The sequence below is a fragment of the Triticum urartu genome, chromosome 1, assembly GCF_003073215.2.
Source record: "Triticum urartu cultivar G1812 chromosome 1, Tu2.1, whole genome shotgun sequence".
Taxonomy (NCBI): domain Eukaryota; kingdom Viridiplantae; phylum Streptophyta; class Magnoliopsida; order Poales; family Poaceae; genus Triticum; species Triticum urartu.
In genome coordinates, this window is record NC_053022.1 from 541483193 (window position 1) to 541491094 (window position 7902).

Sequence of the window (7902 nt, forward strand, 5' to 3'; positions counted from 1 at the left end):
CATCTCTCCCCTCTCATCTCAGACCAACCCGCTCTCCACAGTCCACCTAGGCCCATGCCTACCCCTCTTTGCACAGTGCACCGGACCTCCTCGCGCGCGCGTCCGAAAGCCGTCCCGGACTCGACCCGGTCAGTCATCACCGTTGTGTCCGGATCATCCCCAAACATCTACAAAACGTCTCCGTTTTGTTAATTGGACTTCCTTGTGTATTTTTCTCGACCGCTCGATTTTAATTGGAGGGACGGATTAGCCCCTAAACTCTCCCTCTTTCCTTATATATAGTCCCTAGTCTAAATCTGGACAAAAACCCTATTTCCTAGGGATCCTCCCCTGTCCAGCCGTCGCTGCCAGCCACCTGGTCTCCTCCTCTTTTTCCGCGCGCCCCCAATCGCGAGCCAGCCTCCAGATCCACCCGCAGCCATTCCTCTCGATCTCTCCCCACCAGCCTCCTCCTTCCTTCGATCCAACCAGCCGCGGGATCGGGGGAGGAGCCCTCACGCCCGAGCCTCGCCGACCCTGCAGGCCGCGCCCTCCGGCGACCCCGCCGCCGGCGGCCATGACCAGGACTGACCTCATCCCGGTCCTCTCCTCCTGTTTTTCCCTCTCTCTCTCTCTCACGGTGGTTCTCTCTCTCCTTTCCAGGAATGAAAAGGAGTTCGCCCAAGCTCCATGGCGCCACCGCCACCGTCCTGCTTCGTCTGGTGTCCTTCGAGCAGCGCCACCCGCCGGATCCGCTCGATGTTCGCCTCGCCCCTGCGCCCCAAGTCCCGCGTCGGAGCCGCCTGCAACCCGCCCTCGTCGCCACCTCGACCGCTCCTCTCCTCCTCGAGCTCCTCGTCGACGACGAGAGCCTCCAGCTGGACCCCGCAGGCCGCACCCTCCAGCTCATCGCCGCGGTCGGTCCTCCCCAATCCTCGTCGCCGGCCTCTGCTTCTGCGTTTGGAAACGACGACGAACAGCGACAAGTCGCCCGTCTGCGTTGACCCCCTCCTCTGCCTCGTGCGAAGCCCAGTTCCAACAGGGCGTGCGTGGCCCAGCGCCAAGGCTCGGCTTCCTGGAGCCCGATGTGAGGAAGCCCATCCTTTGTTTGCTCCTGTGCAGCCCAGTTCGGGCCAGTTTCGGCCCGAGTTGTGTTTTTTTTTTCGCAATATGTTTTAGCTTATTCCAGAGAATGCCCGTTTTGCAGAAAAGCACTCATACATCATGCATATCATATCTCACAAACCGTGCATCGGATTAAAACAAACTTAACATGAAAGTTGCTTAGAATTGTGTGTAGTTTCATATTATGTTACTTTCATCTATGTTTAAGATGTTTAAAATGTTGTTTGGTTAGATTTGCTCCTATGACATGCTAAAATGTTTTAAATCATAACTAAATAACCGTAGCTCGGTTTTGAATAAACTTTATATGTAAATGGGGTGAAAAAAATGCCTAGTTTAACATGGTGGCATCACTTTGCATGTTTAACAACTCTAAAATTGTGTTTAGGGCAGAACAGTATCAAACCTAAAATGTGCACATGAGGAGTTTCCGGACTTGTTGTTTTGTTGTTTCCGGCCTCATTTAAACTTGCCTAGATAGGTAGTTTTGTTGTGCTTCACCTCTTGCCATGTTAACAACATTTAATCTTGTTGGTTACCTAAACAGGAGAGAACTAAATAAGTGATGTGGTGTTTTCTTCAATATGCAACTCCATTGCATAATGAGCTCCACTTAATTTGTAGGATTGTTTGTGCATTTTGCCATGCCATGCTTCATTAAACCGGACATGCATCATACTTGATTGTGCATCATGCCATGATTATGTGGTGGTTGTTTATTATGTTGTGTGCTTCTTTCCGGTGTTGCTTCTTCGGGTTGGTTCCGGTAACGTCGCGTTTGTGAGGACCCGTTCGACTACGTCCGTTTGTCTTCTTCGTGGACTCATTCTTCTTCCTTGCGGGATTTCAGGCAAGATGATTCATACCCTCGAAATCACTTCTATCTTTGCTTGCTAGCTGCTCGCTCTTTTGCTATGCCTATGCTGCGATACCTATCACCTGCTTATCATGCCTCCCATATTGTTGAACCAAGCCTCTAACCCACCTTGTCCTAGCAAACCGTTGTTTGGCTATGTTACCGCTTTGCTCAGCCCCTCTTATAGCGTTGTTAGTTGCAGGTGAAGATTGAAGTTTGTTCCTTGTTGGAACATGGAGATGTTCCTTGTTGGAACATGTTTACTTGCTGGGATATCACAATATATCTTATTTAATTAATGCATCTATATACTTGGTAAAGAGTGGAAGGCTCGGCCTTATGCCTGGTGTTTTGTTCCACTCTTGCCGCCCTAGTTTTCGTCATATCGGTGTTATGTTCCCGGATTTTGCGTTCCTTACGCGGTTGGGCTATAATGAGAACCCCTTGACAGTTCGCCTTGAATAAAACTCTTCCAGCAATACCCAACATTGGTTTTACCATTTGCCACCTAGCCTCTTTTTCCCTTGGGTTCTGCAGACTCAAGGGTCATCTTATTTAAACCCCCCCGGGCCAGTGCTCCTCTGAGTGTTGGTCCACCTCGTCAGCCGCCGGTGACCACCAGGGGCAGCTCTGGGCTGGCCTACCAAAAGTTTAGACAATCTGAGTGTGCCCTGAGAACGAGATATGTGCAGCTCCTATCGGGATTTGTCGGCACATTCGGGCGGTGTTGCTGGATTTGTTTTAACCTGTCGAAGTGTCTTGAAGAACCGAGATATCGAGTCTGATCGGAACGTCTTGGGAGGAGGTCTATTCCTTCGTTGACCGTGAGAGCTTGTCATGGGCTAAGTTGGGACTCCCCTGCAGGGATTTGAACTTTCGAAAGCCGTGCCCGCGGTTATGGGCAGATGGGAATTTGTTAACGTCCGGTTGTAGATAACTTGAACCTTAACTTAATTAAAATGAATCAACTGAGTGTGTTACCGTGATGGCCTCTTCTCGGCGAAGTCCGGGAAGTGGACATGGTGTTGGAGTAATGCTTGCGCAGGTTGTTCTCTAGTTTCTCGCTCGCGCTTTGCCTCCTCTTCTCGCTCTCTTTTGCGAACAGGATAGCCACCATATTTGCTAGTCGCTTGCTGCAGTTCCACATATTTACCTTGCCTTACCTATAAGCTTAAATAGTCTTGATCGCGAGGGTGCGAGATTGCTGAGCCCCTGTGGCTCACAGATTACTATTACACCAGATGCAGGGCCTGATGATTCTGCTCCAGGTGACGCGCTCGAGCTCAAGTGGGAGTTCGACGAAGACTCTCAACGATACTATGTTTCCTTTCCTGATGATCAGTAGTGGTGCCCAGTTGGGGGTGATCGGGACCGTGTCGCATGTTGGGTTATCTTTTATTTTGGCGCCGTAGTCGGGCCATGAGTGTTTGAATGATGTAATGTTATTTATGTACCTTGATTGATGTGGTGAGTGTAAGCCAACTATGTTATCTCCCCTTTTATTATCTATACTGCATGAGATGTTGTGAAGATTGCCTTACTTGCGACATATGCCTTCAATGCGATTATGCCTCTAAGTCGTGCCTCGACACGTGGGAGATATAGTCGCATCGAGGGTGTTACACACACCAAGCACTCCATGAGCATAGAACAGAAATGAATATATAGGTTTTAGTCAGTACAAAAAACTGATGTTTTTTGTATTCTTTAGCTTACAGTTCAGCAACTGTGCACTAGTAGCTATTTATTCGAGAACGGCATAAGGAAGGTATCCAATTTATTTTCAGGTTTTGATGTATAGATTAATTGACCATCCACCTTAGTTATTTTCATACTTGCATCATTTAGTGTGTACCTTAGTTTGCTGTAGTTGTGCCTACTAATCAAGCTGATGTAATTGTTAACATGTTGATTCGGTAGTGTACGAATTCATCATGGTTTGGGTATATCATTAGCATTGTGATTCGAAACATCAGGTATTCAGATCAGATACAAAGACATACATAAATAATTAAATTTCTTTTTCCTGGATGTTTCTTTCAGAGTGCATATAAGAATACCATGATTTTTTTCTGTAGCAATCCAAGCCACCCTTTCCTAGCAGGTTTGGTGCTTTCCAAGCTGTCAACAATTATTGTGATTGACCATGGGAACGAAGCTTTTACCACTTGTGGAGATTTCAGACCGAGTGAAGAAGGTACACAGTCTCCTAACTTCACAACATTTTGGTTCAGTCATTAATTTATATACAAAGTAATATGCAATCACTACTGGTTGCTTTTGGGAATCCAGACTAACCTTTACCCATGGATTATTCTTTCCTGTGCTTCTCTATGCTGAGGTAAGCCGGTTCTGATGTGCCGAAAAGGAGAGCAAGGGCAGCGCCTCCTTCCTATCCTCACCCAGGTAACCTTTGCAATGGGCAATCTTTGCTGCAGCATGGAGCTCTAGAGTACTTAGTCTAGATTCAACTGAGTTGCAAGTGTACCTTTGTTCAGTTATTGATACCTTTTCTGGTAGATTTTAGACTTGCTATCCTGTGTTAATTTAAGGGCTGTCTAAATTTTGTTTCCTTCATGTTGCTCGTGTAGGGTGGGCGGCGATCTGTCTATGAAGTTTTAGAGGTAAATCAGGAATAGTTTTTTTTGTGATTCATAGGCCATAGTTCAGCGTCCGTGCAGTAAATGTTGTGAGCAATGCAACATTTCTCTTACCATGTTTTGTGTAAATATTTCATCGGAAAGGATTGTGCTACTATGTACCATTACTCTTGGATGCAACTTTTTGTCGCAAATATCTCGATTTAATCTGCATCATTACTCTAAATGCTTCTTCAAGTCATGTATAGTATCTTTGAAATTTTGTGTGATCTCCCATCCCCATTTCTTAGAGGCGCTGTAATGATCTGAATGAAAGCCTTTTTATTTGCAAGTGACAGACTACACCCTGATACACATAGTTAGAATGCACTAACCTATTATGATGATACTGTAGCATGGTCATTTGGATCAGTGAGATGCACATTTTCTCCTTCCTTCTCTAATATGTAATTTTGAGTGTGTTACTTTGCCTCTTCCATTGGTAATACAAAGGTATTAGAATTTAATTGATTTGCATTTTACAAGATGGAATTTCTTCTTTGAGTGCAGGGATTCAAAGATGATTAGTACTTGGTTTTCATGGTCATTAAAGTCGAGTGCTGAGTGGATACTATGGTGAGCTTAATCAAATAACTATTCCCCTTCACGAGGAATAGAAAGAGCCAGCGATTGCGTGACGCTTCGTGTGTGGCTGCTTATTCCTTCCTAGGGATTGCCTTCGCAAGAAAACTTTCTGTTCGCTTGCCTTTCTCTCCCAGAGGCATCCCTCCTTCTAGATCTCATTATAGCTTTCATGTGAAAGTCGCTTGATCATGGGCATAAGCAGAACACATTTAGTTTCATTGGTGCGTGCGGATGAGCAGTGAACTTGGAAGGATTTCTATTCCCATGTGATCTGCTTGGTCTATGTGTGAGCATCATTCCTAAATATAGCTCATCATGCCATTCTTTTTGGTCCATGACCACATCAATGTGGATGTTCCTATTAAAACAAAGGTACATAATTGATATTTTCCTTGATTATTAATTCCTCGATTTTGTTGCTCAGATTTGTATCCCACGATTTCATTTACTGTGAGATGCTATCGACACACACGGGCACACATGCCTAATCTATTCTCAGGTTCAGTTTCTGGTCACTTCAGTGAGGTTTTTCATCAACTAATATCTTTGAACTCATATTGTGCACCTTTATATATGGCGGTTGGCTGTATACCTTTAGTCTGCTTTGTCAAAGGCTGTTGGTATTAAGCTTTAGTGCTTCATTGTTCATCATAGTCTCATTCCCTTGATAATTAATAATGAGGCAATGAAAAATAGGTGAAACTGTAAGAAACATGAAGCGGAGGAACACGATTCAGTTTGTCATTGGAAATTAGTTTCCATGGCTAAATTACTCAACTCTGCACCATGTTTTTTCTCGCTCATCTTGTTTATTTTCTATGGTATATTGTTCTTTATCGGTTCCATTATTTCTTCAAGAACCCGCAGATCAACTATGTTTAGATATGATTTACTTCCGAAAATAATGAATTGCGTTTGTGCTTTCAGCTTAGGCGAATCTATACCTTGATTACAAATTCTACATTCTCCTCTTTGGATGTCATTTCTTTTGCTAGATGTAATTGCATGCCTTTGTTCCATGACTCTTGAGTCTGCCGCTTCGTCTGCTCTGGGATCACACCAATCGCTAATTTGATGCACATATGAATCCCTAGATCTAATGTGATGTACTAATTAGTATCTGGCGAGGCCTTCAAGTTCTGATGCAACTTAGAACATCCCTCTTGAAGCAAAAGTCACACTGACAATATAAAATTATAACTTTGATTTTACGAATCATTTACCCTCACTAGTGTGTTGATGAACTGGCAAGATGGCTAGCTAATAGCATATATTACTTTCCTTTTCTTGCAAGCTCAAAGTTGGTTGTCCTAATGTATTATTGATTAGAAACAATAATACAAATTACCGATACACCTGACTGGAAGTTCTGACCAACGTTACTCTTGCATTATCCGGACTCTGAAATATGCAATAAAATCCAGTTCAATGTTTATCATTAAAACATCAACTATAATATTGCCTTATTAGCTGTGTGGGTATTAGTTATGATAATATTTCTTTTAAAATGAATCTTAGAATGATCAAAATATTACATTCACAATGGCCAACCAGTGAACTATTAAACTTTGTTATATAAAAATCCTACTGAATATCTTCACTCATTTTTAAGTATTACAGGGCTTCCACATATCCTGCTCGAGTGGTGAGTAGATGACCATGCACCATGGTAGGGAGGCATGGTGTTGAGCCACTGATGGAGGCACTACACTGCCAGGATGTGTCTGTCATGACACCAATGAGGCATGGCGGCATTTGTTCAACCGGAAGGTGCTGCAGTTAGGCAGTCTCTTACTCCTTTATCTCTATTTTGTGTCGCTGCTTCTACTTTTGTTGTCTAATGCATATATTTGGAGGATTTAGGTCAAATGTCCCTATTAGTGAATACTATGTTCTTATGTATTCCCAAGAAACTTTTTTGTTTTGACAACAATTGGTGAGTTCGAACTAAAAGGGGCCATACATGAGAGAATCATTTTGTAACTATGTTATGCAAGCCAATTTAAAGAGTTTGTCATCTCTACTCCTAATGTCTCAGTTGGTAAGTCGCGTTCCGGGTTTTATTTTCGTCCAACCTCACCCGGTCTTTTTTGGTACTTCTTTGATACTTCCTCCCACCTCCGTCTCAGCCGCGAAAAACCAAGGAAAACCCCGCGATCGAGTCCGGCACACGCCCAACCTCCCGTCGTAATTAACCGAGACGATCGAAAATAAACCACCGAGCACAAACCGGCGAAAATTAACCAGCGAAAAAAAAACCAAAACATCGCACGCACGTACGAGCGAGGCCGCCCACCCTCGAGCGAGAACCACTCGCACGCACGACTCACTCAGCAAATCATGCGCCGCCCCCCTCCATCCTTCGCCACCGCCGCTCCATCCCTTCGCCGCCGACCACGATCCACTTCAGGAGACGCAGTCGATCCCGTTGAGGACCTGCTGCCCATCATGTCGAGGATCCGAAGACGATCCCCTTCAGGAGCCTTGCCGATCCTTCTCCACACGCCACTGCCTCCCTTGCGAAGATGCCTTGCCATGGATATCAATCGGCGCCACGACGGCCGTGGCCTCCCCACCCGCCGACGTTCCAGATCCGGCCATCGTTGACCCCCTCCAGATCAGTGATTGGTCAAGGTAGGGGTGTGTGGCTCTATCCATCTTCCCGCGTGTACGGCGTCCGTGTATCCCGGGCAAGGGTGCTTGTGAGATCGGGAGGCG

At 45.1% G+C, this 7902-nt stretch overlaps 1 long non-coding RNA gene across 1 annotated transcript; it reads left to right on the forward strand.

Annotated features, from left to right (window-relative positions):
* The first annotated feature begins 3624 nt into the window (after positions 1 to 3624).
* On the forward strand, positions 3625 to 7176 carry LOC125538329. The gene is made up of 3 exons (XR_007296305.1): positions 3625 to 4157; positions 4307 to 4366; positions 4552 to 7176. It is a non-coding gene; the product is annotated as an uncharacterized LOC125538329 (long non-coding RNA).
* Positions 7177 to 7902: the final 726 nt, after the last annotated feature.